Raw genomic sequence first — 20,431 nt, 5'->3', positions numbered from 1 at the left:
ACGTTTAGAATAGCGGGGATACTAATAAAACGAAAGTAACAAGCTTTTAAATCACGATTTTAATCACCACAAGGTATTCGAGTGTTCAAAAATTCTTTGTGTACGAATTAAATTGAGAACAGAGTCGGATTTCATTGGTTCTAATTAATTACTTACACTCCAGAGATAATTATATAGTTTTAACGCACATTATACGCCACTCGCAAAATAAAGTCTTTTGTTTTATCGCTAATAATGTGAGCGTGAGTTGTAAATAATTATCTTACACGTAAAAACCATAGCGAGAGGAAGTAGCCAGAAACACAAAAAAAAAAAAAATTTCAAATCCCCACATTTTTCGGTAAAAAATTTTCTCTTTCCACAGACGGCGTCGATTAATTGTATAAAAAATCTCGATCGCTCGTACGTTAGAAAATTTCTTCATCTCGCTGAGAAAATTTACGCGTACGTATAAAATAAAAGTATCGAATACAGCAACGATCCTGACAAATGCATAAATTTTATAATATCCATTCCTCTCTTTATTCGGTCCACGTCCTCCGCCCCCCTCGTCCCGCAAAATTTTACGCCACAAAATCTATATATCACGGCGCATTATAGAGTTGCTCGTTTCCTCGTGGGGCCCGTTGGTATATAATAAGAATATTTCACCTCCGTATAAATGTCCTAACTTGGCGGGAGATTACATCGCGTATAATTAATGCGCAAAGGTTCATTGACTGCGCTTCAGCGTTGTAATGGTCCCAAGGTACGTACCTACCTATACGGAATAAGAACATCATCCGCCTCGTCTTCGGGAGAGCGAGAAAGAAAGGAAGAAGAAGAAAAAATGTTGGAATAAAGAGAAAAAAAAAAAAAGAGACAGAAGAAGAAGAAAAAAAAGGGAAAAGGAATGTGTACGTATAGAGGAATGACTCGGCACTCAGTTTTACAAGTATTACTCAATAATAATAATAATAATAATAACAGTAATAATAATAATCACGGCGGTAATAATTCGCGGCGTAGGAGGACTGCTACCCTGAGCTGTAGAATTAAAAATCGCATGCACCGACGTTTTACTTCTCATTTATAATACCTGAATATTTTGCAGAAACTGAAGATCGCGTGGGTAGCACACTTTTAATTTTTATTCATTCGTTTCGTAAACCTCGCCGGTTGATTGATGATCAATTTAGGAACGAGCGTGTCATGTAATGTGCATTAGCTGAAGAGATTTTCTGAACGACTTGAGCTCAAAGAGGAGAAAAAAAAAAAGAATAATCTCATTTCTTTGATTTAGATTATCAGAACGAAGAAAGAAATGACGTTGTACAAAGAAACGATGATTAGTTAATCATCATCCTAAAAGCCACGATTAGAGTAGTACATGTGGAGGTAATTAATTTATTTTGCTTACTTAGAGATGAAAATTGAAAATAAATTTCACATATTCGGCGATGGAAAGGACAAAATTAGATTAAATCAAATAAAGAGCAGAATAAAAAGAATATACGAAATAAAAGCGCGGGAGTCGCTCGTATACGTTGTACGACTTTTATGTTTTCGATTTCATCATGTTATATTATACATTATATATATACTAATATACGCGACGTTGAACTAGATTTCACCTATTGTCACAGACATTTTACAATCTACGAATCGCTTACGAATCTACTGGGCTACGGCCTTCGGTAACGTGAGCATAAGTACACCTACTGTGGCAGAATAAAGGAAAACAAAAAGTAAAAAAGTCGTTTTATTACACATATACACATATTTCTAACTACATACAGTTTACGATATTGTCTCGTATAACCTTGACGGAAAATAAAATGAATGATAAAAACAAAAAAAAAAGTGAAAAAGGAAGGAAAGATACCGAAAAGAATTCCGGGTCGTAAAACCGCACGATATGGATCATATTTCGCTTAGCTTTGGCCTCTCGCTCGATTTTCTATTACACGTATACCTATACGTATAATACACGTACGATACCCACTGCATAAATTATTACTACATAAAGCTGCAGCTTTCGAGAGAAACTTTCAATCTTTTTTTTCCACCCTCTTGTTCAAATATCTGCGCTCAGAAATCCCTCCCCCATATTTAGCCCCACGTCGTGAAATTACCTCCCTAAATAAATGAATACACTTCGTAATTTTTCCCACGGGATGGGATGAAAAAAAAAAGGGGGAAAAAAGAAAACGATACGGATTGTTTGCATAGGACGGCCAGTAGCAGCATCGTAGCACCGCGTTAACGTGGGATTTTATTTTTTTCTCTTTCTTTTATTTTTACTATTTGAAATAGTTTTTTCTTTCTTCTTCTTCATTGTGTGACTTTCGTTAACGGTAAAATAAACCGCGACAACGAACGACCTATGGGGTGTTGCAATGAAGTGTATTGTATTTTTTTTTTATCAGGGTTATTCGACAACGAATTCAGCCAGAGGAGTGCAAATCAGACGAAAATCATCTGAAAAAATTCCAATGTGAATCTAAAGAGAATAACTTATCGTTAATTATTCTTTGTAAAGTTTAAGCGGACTACGATTCCATCTGGTTTCGGAATACCCGAGGCCCTTGATTACGATAAACTCCCGTAGTTTGGCAACGGGTGATGAATTCAACAATCGGATATCGATCGGTAGTGAATTAGTTGCGAAAGAAATCGATTAACCGATTTCCAACCGTTTATAAGTTCACCGTCATTATCATCGCGACGCGGTAAGGAACGGGGCAATTTATTTAGGCCGGTTTGCGCGGTTCTCACAATTTTCATTGACCGTTTCTCTGCGGCGCTTTGCAAAATTATAGAGATCAAAGATCGCTTACGCGACCGGCTTAAATGCTGTCTTAATTAGGACTAAACCCACAAGCCGGTACGTAGAACGTACCCTACAAGTGTACGAAGGCTGACGACGCGAAAATCGAAGATTAAAAAAGAAAAGAATCAAAATAAAACAGAACATCGGTAAAGAAAAAAATTTCAAAAAATAAAAAAGCGGTAATGGCCGCGTATTATACATATATATATTATACATTATATGGTATGTACATAAGGTGATCGCGACGTTTGATATTATTAAATAAAAAAAATATACAACGAACGATTTGTTGTTTAATGATAAAATCCTATAGGTATACGTGTACGCGCGTACGTATACAATACCTGCGTATCGAATGGGCGTGTTATAATGGCCGTACGATTATATCATCGTTCGATCGTTTCGCGTTTGTATACGCGGAGATCGAACCGAGAGAGCCGTAGGAAGAGATGAGAGAAGAAGAAAAAAAAAAATATTAAATAAATAAATGAGTGAGTAAATTTAAAGCAAAAAAAAAAAAACATATCAAACGCGCGCTGCGGCCGATCGAGGAACGGAGAAGAGAAGATGCGCGCTCGTAGGCATCTGTATATATATATAATATATATATATATGTACGTCTTATATTCTGTCCAATTAAAGTCGTACCACTGATTGTTCATTTTTCAATGGTTCGCTCGCGCTTTGGCCAAGAGCCTTCTTCGCATCACGCGTTGCTTGTACAGTTCGTAGATGATTTATATCGCGAGAAAGAAGATCAACACGGTCGAACTTACGAACGCGAGATGATCGTCCGCCGCTCGACGATATTGTAAAACTCGCCGAGCGGTACGTAGAAGAAATTGGAAGGGGGATGAAGATGAAAAAAGAAAAAAATAAAATTAATATCACATTACAAGTCGAACGCGAAATCGTTTGTAAATACTAAACCTCGATAAATTTTCGTTAATCGTCCGTAAGATCGTTAGAAACGAGAGAAAAAAAAAAAAAAAAAAAAAAGAAACCAACGAACGCTCGAAGAGTCCACGGTCCATTAGAATTTACACGGAGTGATACAGTGTATACGTAAGAACAATGCTTCGTACTGTTTATTAAAAAACAATAATAACGATGATAATTGATTTGGTGAGTTTGCAGGAATTGCATGTTTCGATTTTTTTTTTTTTCTTTTCATATCGGTATGTGGGTATACGACTTATATATACATACACATATGTACCGCAATATCATGTATTTAAATTAATACCGTTGACCTCTTGAGCCGTACGAACGTTTCTACAACTTATTGTCAGTCCACATCGCGACGGTCATCGGTTATTGTTCGATCACGTTTGTCAAATTTTTTGACTGACCGAGCAGAAATGGAAAGAAAAAAAGAAAAAAAAGAAAACAAAAGGAACAACTTAAACTATACCGACAAGTTCGATTATACGTACAGCTCGATGAACTCGGGCGCGTTACGAGGAGAGAAAAAAAAAATGTCGATTCTATTCGACCATAGATGAACTTGAAGTAGATATACCTGTATAGATATAATAAGTATGTATATATTTTATTATCAAGTTCATTGCGCTGTTACGTGTAAATCAAACATCGTATAAAAAACTGTAGAATTGTAAGTGAAATTTTTTTGTTATTCTGCATTTTTCGCATTATTCAACGATTCAATTATCATTTATTATTTACCGTACACGCGTTGAGCACGTACCGAATGATCGGCCGTTGGGAAATCTGATGAAAATTACCTCGACTTTCGTTGCACACCTCCGACTTCTTCTGATAATTATTTCATTCACGTTTCGTCAGATTTTCGATCAATTTTTTCACGCTGCAGATTCACGCAATTATGCGCGGTTTCAAAAAAAATTCACCCCGTCAAAAGTGCGCGGAATTCGAACGTCGATAAAATCAAAATCGATAACCAGGAAGAAAGATTTCCAATTTTTCTTTTTACGTTTCTTCGTTTTCCGGAGCTGGAGAGAAAGAAGATCAAATTAATTTTAGACAGGAAGTTCAACGGAGAACAGGTATATACAGCTTTATCACTGTTGTGTATGTGTGTTTACTACTGCACAGTTAACAGACGCACGTATATATATATATATTTATAAAAGTATATAAATATATTTATTCGCGTTACAAAAGAGCGAACTGGTTTCTCTGAATGGTAATAAACTATGACCGTTACTCCAACAGAGTCTCGTTACTCTTCGAGATAGAGAGAGAGAGAGAGATAGAGAGAGAGAGAAAGAGAGTAGGAATCCAGATCAGAAATCGATTTAGTTTGCGAAGAAGATGCGTGTGTAGACGTTCTACGTACCTATATATACATAAGATGCGGTTCTAGCCGCGTAAGAAGAGTTTCTAGGAAATTCTATCGATCACCTCAGGTAGGTGGGCACCGCGTACGTCGATAGCGTAACGTCGATCGGCTCGGGCCGCGAGCGGAGGAGGTATAAAAATTCACAGATATAAGGCGCCGATGACCGGTTTAGTTCACGTTGCTATTTCGACGGTGAGAAAATCGCGTTCCGCGTCTACGTAACACAACAGCGATGATCGGTCGATCGCACCGTGAATAAGCGCCTGGGTTCGTTATTTTTTTCGACAATGTCCTCTCGTTAGAAACGTTTGTAAAAATTTTTCATCTCTCGAGATCGCTCGTATCGTTCGATGATTAATAGATTCGCGCGATAGATAAATTTGCAAGGATTCGATTTGAACGGGACCAAACGATCCGAATTGTTCGACTTTTTTTTTCTTTTCTTTTCTTTTCTTTTCTTTCTCCAACACGCCTGATCCGGAGATGATTTTGATCGTTGATCGAAGAAGGATTAACGGTGACTTTGGAGATGGATTTTTGAGAACCCGAAGAAAAAAAAACAAAAATAATTAAAGCGATTCGAATAACGTCGTTATCTGTTTTTGCCCGCGAATAATATGGGCTGCAGATGAGGTGTACACAAGAGGATCATTTCAGCAGACTTTTCTGGTCCTAGCGAGTCGAACGTTGGGGCCGTAAGAGCGAGAGGTAAAATACATACGGTGAGAAAACCGGTCTTTGGCCATAGCTGGCTGATCTCTTGAAGCTAAGAACTTCGCTGCATGGGGCATTGGCGTAGAATATCCTTATGGCGTGGGTGCGTAGGGCTCTCCTCATTGATCTTCGGGTTAAACCAACCGCGTTCTCAGGATCGATTCTTGTATACCAAAGTTTACTTTCTTCGGTTTATTTTTCTCCTTTTTTCTCATCCTCTTCGCTAAATAAGGTGTGAGATTGTTTGTTCGGTTCAACAAAAAAAAAGAAAAGAAATCGACGCTTCAAAAATTACTTCGGTGGTTCACTTCCGTTTCCTCTTTCACAGACTCTCCTCAATTCTTTTTACCGTTTCTTTTCTTTCTCTCTCTCTCTCTCTCTCTTATTTCCTAATTAGCACGTACTAAATTAAAAGTTCGTTTCTTTAGCGCTTAGGAATACGGAGACGAGGGAAAGAGGAGAGGAAAAAGATAGAAAAACGGGAAAAAGAATGAAAAGTGAGATATGAAGAATTATTGGAAGAGGTTATTATCCAAGATAAAAGGCGTGTACGCCATGGTATAGAGAAGAGATTATAGCTATCTGTCTACTAGGCGCTATAAATTCTATGTTTTTGCCTCCGCTTAAAAACACGTGGCTAGTTTCAAACGCCTCAGTGTTCAGATTCATGTATCATTATAACCATATTCTGAGATACTCGCTTGGAAAAAAACAAAAAAAAAAAAAAAAAAGCGGAATAAAACTGTAAGGAAAGAAAAAAGTCGTCGTGGGCGCGCGAGTCCGGCGCGTCTATAGTTTGACAGTTTTTTTTTTTAATATCGTGATATACAGCAGGTATATATTTTTCTATAAGCTCTTTTCAATATATGAAAATTTCCAGCTCGCATTACGTACGCAATTATTTTTTTTTCTTTGTAATTAATGGATGTTTGAGTGACGAGAAGATTTGGAATAAAAAAAAAAAATAAAAATTGGGCCTCGATGGCTGGAAGAAAAAAGCAGAACAATTTTTTCAATCTCCTGATTTTCGCAACTCGAGTAAATGTGAAACAAGGCAGATGAGCGCCCGATTGGAAAAATTTAAAGAGATCTATCGCAAAAAGTGCGAAACTCGAAGCGAAAATTTTTCAATCTTCATTCGACTCATCGCATCGAGCTGTCCTCACTACGTCGTACGTACCGAGGAGCAATGTCGGATCAGACGTACAATAAGGTATGGGGTGTATATACATACATGTACGTGGACGCGTACACGTGTGATAAAATATTATAACGTATTCTTGTACGGTGGTAAGTTTTATGGTCTCTCAAACGTAAGTTGGTCCCCGATGACATCTGGACGACGCGCGACGTTAAGGAATGTGCCGAGAGAGCAGTAATAACCGGTCTCGTTATGTTATACCTATATCATGTACACCTTGTACTTTACCTACATACACAGATATCATATACCTCCCCTTATCTACCTGTCACATATGTGTACAATGTAACATACAAGTCGTACGTTGGGGTAGCTAATTTTTCACTACTTTCAATTTCCAGTCTAATTATATCGATTGGAAAAATTCCCTCCAAATTTTTCGTTCACTCGAGAATCTGATCCGAAGAAAATGGGGGAAATGAAAAAATGGAGGCAGATATTTTTTTTATTTTTTTTTTTACTCAAAGTACACCCGACCAATCGAGACGATTCGTTGGAAGTGCGTACGTCCTAAATAGATATAGATCGGATGGCGTTTGCCACCAAGTAGGTTATGGGGTTTTGTCTGAGATCTTGAAATGCTGGGCGTCTAGCTACCCGACGTTGTCAGTATGCAGGGTGTGTACATAGGTGGTACGTGTATATATATACGTGTACCTAGGGCACGTAGATAATCTGAAACGATCGGTGTCGGGACGCGTGCGTGCAGGCGGTTTGTTCGAGACTCGAGGACCTTGTAAGGATGGTTGAAACTACAAGAAGTGGTTCCCTTGGTCCCCTCGACGAGTACCGGCGTTACACCTATATCTGTACGGCACCTATATAACAATGCCGAGAGCAACACCTAGCCATCGTCGATTACACTCGTTTCGAATACTACGAAACTAACCAATTAATTATTAATCTCCAAGTTTGGGCGAATTCGCGTCGGATCAAAAAAATTTTTTAATTTTTTAGTCACATGGGTTATGATAACTCGACTAACGTGTTATTTCGCAAAGTGAGAGGAATCAACGAAGAAACCGAAAAGAAAAATAAGAAATGAAATCACAGAAGATATGGGTGGGTAGAGGTACGGGTGGTTCATACACATACCGAACGTATAAAGCACATACAAGACTGCGTTGCACGGGCGTGTATACATATATGGCATAAGAGCTCGAGCCTAATCGTATGCAAATTAACGATGTCTCGAAGAGAGAAAAGTGCTTACAACCTAGGCGTGATACGAGGACTTCGTAGAAGAGTTACCGTAATATCCCGGAGGGCTTCTGCACCGGGATGAGACGGGGTATACGCGCGAGAATATGGTATAAGGAAGAAGAAGAAGAAGAAAAACCGAAGGGAAAAAAACCAGCGAAATAAAACAAGAAAAGACTTTAGAGCGATCGGGATAGAGGCAAAGGATTACACGCGCGGTGTTTTCTAATCACGTTACACACATACATAGTATACGGGCGTTCCGAGTTATTTCAACGATTCCCTTTCGCACGTTTACCGCGTACGCACGCTTACGTGGTACACGCGTGATCGGTCGCGGATGGATCCGCGCAAAAATTTTTATCGGCTCGAAAAAAAAAAAAAAGAAAAGAATTCACGAGCGAGTGTATCGGTGCGGTGCGTAGCGAGCTCCCGCGCAAAAGAATTTATCGCTCCGGTATATATGTATAATGGGCAGAAATTAATCGGCTGTTTCCTACATCCTTTCCACGACAATGAACTTGCAGCGGATGCGTTAGCCGTCTTCAAGGTCCGAGGAAAACTCTGTAACTAACTCCGACTGAATGTATCGCTTTTCAAGATCTTCGTAAACGCGCGTGCAGAAGCGATGGCGTATACCGTGGGCTGTGGTAAAAGCGAAGGAAATGAAATCGATGTAAAAAATAAGTACGTGTGAAAGGATGTTTGAAATAAAAAAAAAAAAAAATGTAACAAATATAATCTTCCCTCGGTCTCGAATAGCGTCTACGGAATCAGGAGTTCTTCCGAAACAATGTTGAAGGGGAGAAGAGAGAAAAAAAATAAAATAATAGGGAGTAAGGAAAGAAGAAGAAACGAGAAGGAAAAAATCTGACGGCTACCGCTGTCCGGTAACATTCGTCATTGTCCAGTTGTAAATTGTCGGGCGATCGCGGAGAGGTGGGGGAGAGGGGAGGGGAGAGGAGGGAGGGAATCATATATACGTAGGCACGTTCTTCCTGCATATCTGCAGAAGTAGCATCAGTGAAGCTTATACCGCGAAGTGGTCAACCTGAATTAAAGTAAGAAGAAAAACAATATATATATCGGGGTCTCGGGATGTGGAAGAAGTATAAAAGTCCTTCGAGGAAGTCGGAGGCCGCCTCGCAGCCATTTTCCCTCTACTTTAGCTGTTATAGCGAAGAGAAGATCTCGTATCATACATACCTGTGTGTGTATGTGCACGTATCACATATACACAAATATATGTCTGTACACATTTTCTAAGGAATGACATCTGCGGCGAAATACCGCCGTTCCGCGTTCCGTCCAAAGTGTTTTTAGCCAGAGAACCGATGATCCTCCGCATACGCCATATACATACTGTACACACCATCCTACATATACGTATAATCCAAAGTTGTTCGTCAATTTTGTTGCAACTTTTATCTACCCGGTTATGTAACGAAGTCTTTTTTTTTCCGAAATATCTATCTTCCTCTCGCTGCTCCGCTCGCCGATCTTTACCGCCCCGCTCGATAATGACGACAAAAATTATTAGTAACAATAATAACGACGACGACGACGATCATAATGATCGCACCAATTAACGAGGAGTGCGGGTAATTAAATACCATAAAGAATTCACGTTTTACTCTCATTATAATTATTGCTGCAACACGGAAGGATCATAAGGTACGTACCTACGTTACACGCTACACCGGTGCAGCATGCGATACGGTATAATAATATCCCCGCACATCCGTATAATGAAAATTATCATTTTTTTTTTTTTTCACATACGTACGCATATATGTATTATATGTATCAAATAATGTAATCTGTACATATTGTGATACATCGTTGATTTTATGGGAACTACAGAGAGAGAGAGAGAGAGAGAGAGTTGCGATCCTCGGAAGCGAACAAAATGAGAAGCAAAAATATTTTATCTTCGATTTGGTGTAAATTTCGTTCATCCAGATGTACTTCGTGTAAAGTGGATACTTGTTAGGAAATACCGATTGGAAATTTCGAATACCCTAGTCGGTCTAGGTACGAATACAAATAATCTGAGCAAGTTGCAGCAGCGAGCACGCTGCAAAGATCTGGTCTAGAAGATAAGAAAAACTAGACAGACACAGAACGCGTGTGCAGTATTGTGTTATTTAAAACTAGATCGCCTAGTTCTACGTGACGCGAGCGATACTCGCTTACCGCCCATTCGTGGGCGCAGGTATAGTTCGAAGATAATAAATTTCATGCGTGATGATAATAAAAATACAGTTAGGGTTTCGTACGACCGACCAAAGCGACCTTACCACGTATTATACTGTGCGTGTTAAATAAATGAATGAATATGTTGAACGCGTGAAAAAAAAAAAAAAAAAGAATTCGTTCGCGTCTCTTCATTTCATCAATTCCAAATCAACGCCTGTGCGCTATAATAATGAAATATATATGTACCTCGTAACACGTACGTGGGCGAATTTATAACTCTTGTATACTTAGAAAAAACACCTTTCATCATCATCGTCTTCTTCTTCTTCTTCTCAACTCGATTCAATTTACGTAACGAAATTTTCTTTTCAACGTTTTAATATGTATCTCATGTGTAGGTATATTATATACATACGCTAAAATAAATCCCGTCCTACGCTTCCTTTTTTTTTTCGAATAGATTTTTTTTTCCTTCGAATCATACAAATATAATGGTGAAGAAAATCTTTGTAGTTTCTTTATTATTTTATTTCATTTGATTTTTCTATTTTTTTTTCTCGTCTCACAAAAATTTGCATATCGAACAGATAGCGTATTAGACGAGAACAGACGAAGTGCGAGGGCGTGTTGTATGGTTTTTAAAATAGTTTTGAATTATTATTCGTGTTCTATTGTAGCCTCGGGGGTTATTCGGTCGTATGGTTATAATATTTCATTCGTTGGTGTATACGGCGAAATAGGTGATACACACGGTGACGGGTGTCATGGCGGCGCGATGTTATATACGGTATATAATGTACAATAATATAATATAACCGAGGTAACACGATAGAATTAAAGTTTTCACATACATACGTATACGCTACGTAAAACGAATGTAGTGCGACGACCGTGATTGCGGCAACCTTTGCGGTCAGCGTCTAATTTCATGTCGCGTATAGAAAGAAAAAAAAACTGTCACTGTATCGATGAAAAATTCAACTCTGAATTTTACTTCATCGATTCAACGTGGGTACTTCTTCGATTCCGGTAATGTACGTACTGGAACCGTGCAGCGGAGCAGCAGCAAAAATTAACAACTAATGGGTATAAAAAGTTCGCCATTTTTTAGCTGCGGGCTTATACACGAGATACAGAATATTTCGATGATGTAAGAATCACTACCGGTTTTATTTTACCGAACCATCTATTATGTTATACCGTAGATTTTTGTGCGCACGTACAAGCATACGTGCGCATAAAAATTAAGCACATCGAGATAATGTATCGATTGTATATGTGTGGTAAAAAATTTGAACCCTGCAGACTCCGCGACGTGAGCCGGTAGTAGGCCTACCGTGTAATCTGTGAGAAGAATATTTGCTCCCGTTACACGTCGTGCATTGTCTTCGTATAAGGTAGGTATATGTATAATGTACCTTGTGTATAATACAAGCATGTACTTTTACCCGTACACGTAGGAACATGGGATGACGCAATGTAATTAACGCCTCGAGCGTCTCCGCGCCGAAGCTAGATCGTCGGTACTCACAGGTATGCGAGATTATAAAACACAGATTTGAAAAAACAAAGAAAAGAAAAATAATCATCTATCGAAGAGTACGGTTTTTTTGATCCATAAGTGTGGGGTGGATTAGAATTTGACGACGTAAAAAATAAAATTCGCAGGGACTCGATGCAGGAAATCCAGATGTAAAGAAGTTCATGACTTGCACAGCGAATCGCATGCGTTTCCAAACGATGTAGGTATACATATACAAGGATATCTGTTGCGTCGTATAAATGACGTTGCAATATCCTCTCGTGAATCAGAGAGACGACAGGACATGGAAACTGCGCAGCGTCGAAAAGGAGTGCCGAAAGAAAAAAAAAATAAATAAAAGGAACAGAGAAATTGAGAAGAAAAAAGTAAACTACACGCGACAAGACCGCGGTCTTCGTAGCGTTGTCGCGTCCCGAATCCGTCCGCAGATCTCGTAATATACGTACGTACAAAAGCCGGTTGTTCGGTGAAATTTTGCGTGAAACATTTTTACACCGTAAGAAAAAGAATGATGGGTGGAAAAATAAGATTGAATAATGTGCAACGATTACGAATGAACGAGAAATAGAACTGCACATGACTTTATAAATTCTTCACATAAGTTTTTTTTGTTTTCTATTTTTTTATTTTATTTTTAGCGTTCGGGGCACGTGTTTTCGATACAGCGTACATATTTGGATAGGTATAATCTATGAATGCATAATAGAGCCGATGGTATTCGAGAATATCGTCTTCGACACGTGTGCGACTCCGACGCCGTCGCGAGCTCGTTACCACTAAAGAAACAGTTAATTGGTGTAAGTAAATTCCTCAAAAATCGAATCTTCGTGTGCGTTAATGTACAGAAATTTCAAATTCACGCGATGATGTGGCCTTACGATCGCGCGTTTGGAAGTGAATTAAACGTGGAATTTATACATGCTCGTGTATCGGAATTACATTTCAGTGACTTAATTAATTCCTATCACGAGGCGAATGTGTATGGGTATAACCAGTGATTGTGAAAACACAGAAAGTAAAAGTTCCTTGTATCCAATAAATCAGAAAAACAAAATTTCACCAGGTCGAAAAAATCTTCGTGAGAAATAATAAAATTCAATCGAGAAAAATCATCTTTCAAAATTACTGCAAAAATGTCAAATTGTCGATTGTTTTTTTGAGATTTTTGGCTAATCAAAAATTGCAAGGTTTTCTCCCCGGTGAAAGAAGAAGAAAAAATGGTGTTAATTATCGTGAGATCAAAAATTAATTGATTAGTAAATTGTTGTCACACGTGAAATGCACTTATTTGGATTGCTGAATGTAAGAGGAAAAAAAATAATTCCAAATTTTGTCTGTGGAAACGTCATTTTTCCCTTTTAACAATAAGATGAATGTGTTCTAAAACGATTTTTCGATGTACACTTGTCAACATCAATTCTGGAGTAAAAGCTCTACTCTTCTATGGCAAGACAGGGCAGAATTGATCCGGCAGAGTGTACAACTCTACTTTATTTCGCCGCCGTAATCGTATATATACGATTTTTTTCGCGACCAGACTGAATTCCGAGAAAAATCAGTGCACAGACTGTTTTTTTCGCCAGTCTGAAGTGGCGCTTGAGGAAGCAAAGGGATGCCGCCCCTAATTGGATTAGCAGGTGTGAACAAGAGATGTTTCCGCCGACAAGGAAACGTTCAACACCTCATAACAATGAGGCCAAAAAAAAAGGATGTTCACACGTCATCACCAATTATAAAGCCATAAATCATTCTTGATTTACTTTGACGAGCCGCCGTATCGACGGTCTGCCATATTGCAAAAATTTGTCATATACCCCACCGTGCGTGGGAGAGCAGTTGCTCGCTGCAGATGCGCCGCCCGACTCCGCCTAAGGTTTTTTAAGGATTATATTCGCTGCGAGAAATGTTCATCCTAACGCGCAAACTAGTGGCGAAATAGGAACTAAAAAATTGCGACGGCGCCAGGAGCGCGACCGCGGGAGATTCGGTTCGAGCGCTTGCCCCTCCCCATTCTCAACGAAATACGTTCGCTCTTGCGTTTTCTGCTTTATCTCCGGACCTAATGATCGGAATTTGATGAATTTGATGGCGTTTGATTCGTATTGAGATGGCGAATAGATTCACGTGTCTGAAAATAATTTTTTCGTACCTCGGAAGCGTTAAAAATCGAAAGAAAATCGTACAACGAGAATTCGAAGAGAAGGATTTACTGAATTTCCGATATTTTCCTCCTGATCTTATTCAAACTTTATAATAATTAAATTTTCAAAAATTTTTGATTACTCGACCATCTGGATAAACAAATTGATTCGGTCGACAGATCCGTAAAATTCCTCGAAACTTGCAGAAGAAAAATTCGTAATTTCGCTGAACGCGAATGAAACGTGTAAAGTAACAGCGCGCAATAAAGTTAATTAGTCAATTAACATTACAATTAACAATTTAATGAAATTTTCGCGGTTCATTTGTTCTTTGGCAATTAGTACGTTACAAGGGGACATGAGTTTGCCGGGTGTATATAACGCGGAATTCTCCTCGCATACAAACGTAGTAGTTCTCTTTAACGATGAACTCGGAGTTTCCAGCTAACGGCAAACAGGTTAATTCATTCCATTGTGCCTAAAAAAGGCATCGATCCCGACCTAACGGACGCGAACGAGGTAGGAACCCAACAGCATCCCACCGGCGCGGCATACGGGAGCGCGGACGTAGACGATTCATCGATTACAAATTTCTTGATAAGAATTTCATGCTCTTTTTTTCCAATCAGCCGACACATTGAGTACAAATATAAACGATCGACGTTCTGCATCTCATCTATTTTTTTTTTTTTTTTTTTATTACATTTATCCCGTTGTACAATTGATCCGGAGACGTGTAACGGATTCGAAATTAGTAAAAACGTGCATGCATATTAGGTACATATTTTCAGACTTCGATCAGCGACTAATCGATACTTTATGCCGATTCAAATTTTTTTTTTTAAACCTGTAACACGAAAATTTTATCGTTGATGATTTTATACACGTGACTTTCTAGATCGTTCGAGTGTAAAAATTGTTTCCTCGCACGAACGAAGTTTCAATTTCTTTATTTCGTAAAACCCACATAAATAACTGTCCGAAAATTGAAATGTAGGCGTACGTTCGACCAAACGTACGTATATAATTTCAATTTTTTTCCACAAATTTTATTACACTTTAATTAAGTTCCTATCGGTTCGTGGCGTATAATAAACTTGAAGAAATTTGTAGAAATCGTTCCTACGTTACTTCGCAAGGTCGTTTCTTTCGGTTCAGACGAGAGTATAAAAAAAAGTAAGATACACCTTCGATATAATTTTCATCCGTAAACCTTTCAAAGTATTTTTTTTAATTTCATCTTTTGAAATAAACGGCGCACGGCCCATCTCATGGGATGTGAGATCCCGTGAGGATTCGTTGATTTTGTTTCTCCTCATCCCTGCCTACTCCAATAAAATTTTTTTCTCCATATTTTTTTTACGCGAGGTATTGGGAAAAGATGACCTACTAATTCCGATCGAACGAGCATTAAACTGTGGGTGAATATATCATTGGAAAAAAAAATCCTAGACCCAATTCTCACGGAATTCAATCCACGTAATTTTGATCCGCGGTTCAGAGTTGAAGAGAGAGAAAAAAAAAAAAAAACGCGAGAATGAAAACTGCAGAACAACCGACGAATGGTCGAGTTTAATATTACGGAGCGTATGGATGACCTGTGACACCGTCGAGTATTAAGAAAAGTTTACTCCACATCAATTAGCCAAATTAACCTTTGAGCAAGACGAGGTCAAGCGAACATTCGATATCAGAATATTCTCTGTACTAATCCGTACGAGACCCACAAGACGATGAAACGACGAAATAGATGAATTTCGCAATGGAAATTTGATTCGCAAAAATGAGAGACTTTGAGTCCCATAATCAGCGAGACTTTAACGGAGTTTCGACTGGATTTCTCTGCCCCATAGGAGGCGTCATAATCGATTCAACCTTAATCCGTAAAGTCACCATATTACAGCAAGGAGACGCATATATAATATATATGTAGGTATAATGCACTCAGAAATAAGATTCGCAGAAAACTTGTAGCGCGATGTTATAAATAAATTGAGGAGAAAATTTTAAAAGTAATATAAAAAAAAAAAAACAAGAAAAAAATTACAAAACGAACGAACGAATTCGACGGAGAGAAAGAGTGAGAAGGCAGAAAAAAAAAAGAAAAAAACCACGGAGGAAGGAAAGAAAACGTAAAAAACTTGACATCGTCGCGGTCGATGCGGGTGCAAGGAATCCGTAAGACTCCTTCGGGTTCGCCCGTGATATCGTGACCGGTAACCTGAACCCGGACTTCTCCTCTCTTTTACAGACACATGCGCTATTCGAAGATGTATGTGGAACGTACACCTTCCGTTGCCGCCGCGTTAAACCGCTTCTACTTTTTATTCATTACACTCCCTGCAGTCGAGTTGAGGAGAAAGAGGAAATCATGAGTAAGTAAGAGTATAATATTATCGGCACTTTACTATCTCTTCACGGGCACACGATCGCATCGCCCGATATACATGAGTGATAATGATATTAAAAATAATAATAATATGGTAGAACAACGACGATGATGGACGATATTCGTGGACGGAACGATCCGTATGAAGAATAAATAAGAAACTGTTTTTTTAAAAAAGTCGAAGAGGATGGGAATAGCGAAACGATTTTTCTCTCTGGATCTACGTCCAAGTTGTATATGCTACCCATGCACCGCCTACATATTTTGGCAGATTCTACAGAACCTACAGATTTTTTGGACGAAACTTTTTTCGTTCACCTATAAAAAATTCCGACCGGATAAAACCGAAAGTTCTTCACCCCCTGATCGATGGTTTTTTTTTTTTTGCCTGCAAATGAGGGATGAAAAATTTGAAATTTTTCATCTCCTCTTCTTTTCGTGGGGGGGTAATCGAGCGATGGTGTTTTCAGTTTAGCTTTGATACGTGCGAGTTATTACCTTATACACCATGCATGCGCACACGTGCGGCAGCTGAGGTTTTAAACCATGTAGGAGTGAAAGTCGTCCGACGAGTGATTCATCTCTTGCAATACCCCCGAAGCCACTTGTTTATCTCGCTACTCAACTCACCGCATTTTCGCTTCTTTTAACGCTCGCGTTAAGGACAATGTGCTTTTTTCTTCTCCTCCTCCTCCTTGTTTCAATTTTTATTTTTATTTTTATTTATTTATTTTCTTCACAAATGACGTAATCGCGATCTTATTCCTTCCTTTTTCTCGCGCACACGCGCACGTGCATACACATACACACGAGTACATCCGTCCATCCTGTTACAGTTACGCCTAAAAAACGAACATAAAATTTACACCGACGCTTGGCCATGGCCTTCTACAGAGCCGATCCAACCCAACCACCGTCCACCGGACGACTCCTCCACCGTCGCGACGATAATGATAATAATAATAATTAACGCGGTTATCGTTTTGTACTACGTGGCGAGACTTTAATGACCATCAACTGTAACGTACGTACATAATACGTACGTACGATGAGCTTACGGGCGCAATGAACCGAACGCGACTGATACAAAGAGAGAGAGAGAGAGAGAGAGGGCGAGATAGATCTAATTTGTCCGTTGAAATATAAAACTGCGTACATAATGCCTCGTGGTACACGGTAGGTAAATATATGTACAAAGGAGTCACGGGTACACGGCATTACAAACAACAACAACAAATTTAATGATAATTATTATAAGAACGCTATCTATATATTCGTCGTTAACTAATTAGCGAAAATAAAACCGATGTATATATAAAACACAACTTAGATGGCACATAGAGGACAGGTATAGAGATATAAATATATATATATATATACACGCGTATATACCGACCTCGGTTCACACTATCTTCTAATTAAACCACAACCAAATTTGGCCGGACAAAAAAATTCACGTAACAAGATATATTGTGCATTGCGTACACAGAGCGGTGAATTTTTGAAAAAAAAAAAAAATTTCAGACACGGAGTTAATTAGTCTCCGGGCAGCAGCACGCGGTATCGGTCAGTATAATATGTGTATATACGTGGGCCGACGAGAGATCAGAAGAATAAAATTAAACTAGGTATTTTTTTTTTTTTTTCTTTCTAAATATTTTACAAATGCGTTTGACAAAAAAAAAGAAAAAAAAAAGTCAAGCAATTAAAACTACTTTGCGACTGCGTCTGTACGGATGGAAAATTAGGCTCGTTAGCGAAGACCGATGATAATTTTTTTTTTTTTTTTGGAAATACATCAATGCGGTGATAATTGTAGAGATTTCAGAAGCGTAATCTTAATGAGAAAAAATTCTCAATCTTCCGGCAGTAGAAGAAGAGGAGGAAGAATTTAGTTTTGAAAACGGTCATTCTCAGGCAGCTCTTGCCACTCTCTTGATTTTCGGAGTCCGTTGGTACAATGCTACAGATAAATAATATACAACAAGGTATAATTTACAGCTGATCGAGATCGATGAGATCATCGTCTGATAAATGGTGGTCATTTGTTCAGCGATTTATGGGGTCAACTTGCGCAACCCGCTAAATCCGTTGATCGTAAGGTTGGTATATAGATCCGTATAAGTATACAACATCCATTTACATATACCATGTATACGCCGAGAGCACATTTAAAGCCGTAAAATATGCGAACAAAGAGAAAAACGATCTCTTCTCGAAGGATTATTTTAGATACACGTAGAAGTTGCGGATGAGAAATTACAACTGTTGAAAATAATCAAAATTAAAAAAAAACAGACAAAAGAAGGGAGAGCTTATACAGATCGTTCTTGACCCGCTAAACTCTTCTGACGAACAAAAGAAACGAAAGAAAAATTATAATCCAGCTGTGTCCACTACGTAATCGAGATATGATGAAATTGGTGCGAACGTTCAAAGGAACCAGATTGTAGATCGGTTTTACGAGCCCAAATTTCTTCCTTTTTTCATTCTTTTTTTAATCGGGAAAACTGTGGTACATATTACACGTATGTGGGACATCTGTGCGGATACGTGAATGTACGTTAAATTATATCCATAGCGCGGTTTCTCGAGTCCCGGCGTTGTCCGCGGGACAAAAGGCGACGCCCGCGCAATCCGATTTACGACGATATCGCGAGTAGAGGACGACTCTTTTCACGCCCAAGCGACGTTCGAAGATATGTAATTCGAAGATCGTGTTATTATCGTACGTGAATATCGTTGATCGGATGTACGCGTACGTACGTACGTATGGTAAAAAAAAAAAGGGAGAAAAGAAAATCGAGAGAAGTTACCGCGGGCTAACGACCCTTTTCTAATAACAATTTTTATCGGAATTGAATCGTATCTGTTGAACAAAAAAAAAGAAAACTGAATAAATCAAACGAAAGAGAGAAGAGCGCGAGAGAAAGAGAAAGAGGAGAGGTGAGGTGGGTAGTTGTATATCACAGGAATTATTATCACGCGAGAACGACTGCTGCGGTACACACGCAGTGCGCTGTATAGAGTAGTTTTATACTAGTACGTACGTACTTGTACCGCGGACTGTTATTGCCGCACACGTGCGAATGAATGACGTTTGACGAACGTCAGGTAAAACGCAAGTAATTCTACCTGTCTCATTCTCAGTTAGGGTTGGGTATTATATAGACGTGATTTATTATATACTTCTCTATACCGACGCAACTCTTCTCCGCCTCGTGTCAACGTTCGGCCACCACATCCGCGTATTGTAACAGCGCCCCAGCATCGGAGGGAACTATACTTGCAGCGTAGCGGCCCTGTTACTTCGAAGGACTATTTTTTTTATTTTTTTTTTTTCTTTTTCTTTCTTTTTCCCCCTCTTTTCACAACTTTTTTTCTCCCCTTTATTTTTTTTTTTTCTTTCGACTTATGTTATATATCAATGATAGACAGACAATCTATTTTGCTCTTTGCCCTCGTCTTTCATTACTCAAGTCAACTCGTATGTACATGCATGTACTCACTCCCTATTTCACATACTGTATACGACGAAGACGACGACGAAAAAGAGGTACGACCAAGGGACCGAATATCACGCTCTTGCCTTCGAGTATGAGTTTTTTTTCTTTTCTTTTCTAATACATATATATATATAACTATTATATGTTATAAATCTGCAGCAAATGCAATGCAACGTATGCATTAGATATATACGTATACACAGTCTACGTACCGATGCATAGCTTTATATAGAAGTAAAGAAAATTTAACGGTTGTTTTTGTACGTAGGAAATTTAATACGGTCACGTAACTCACGTGTGCATATTGAACGTGCACCCATATGCACGAGTATATATGACGCAGGTATCGAAATATTATTTTCAATTAAATATTATAACGTTGTTTGCGCCTGTGATTCGAGAG

At 38.7% G+C, this 20,431-nt stretch overlaps 1 protein-coding gene across 3 annotated transcripts in view; it reads right to left on the bottom strand.

Moving 5' to 3' along the window:
• LOC105684498 (protein Shroom) overlaps nt 1-20,431 on the bottom strand; it is a 94,029-nt gene that overhangs the window by 38,831 nt on the left and 34,767 nt on the right. The gene's annotated exons all lie outside the window — the stretch shown is intronic.

This window comes from Athalia rosae, chromosome 8 (genome assembly GCF_917208135.1).
Source record: "Athalia rosae chromosome 8, iyAthRosa1.1, whole genome shotgun sequence".
Lineage (NCBI taxonomy): Eukaryota > Metazoa > Arthropoda > Insecta > Hymenoptera > Athaliidae > Athalia > Athalia rosae.
This window is presented reverse-complemented; position numbering and strand designations above follow the sequence as displayed.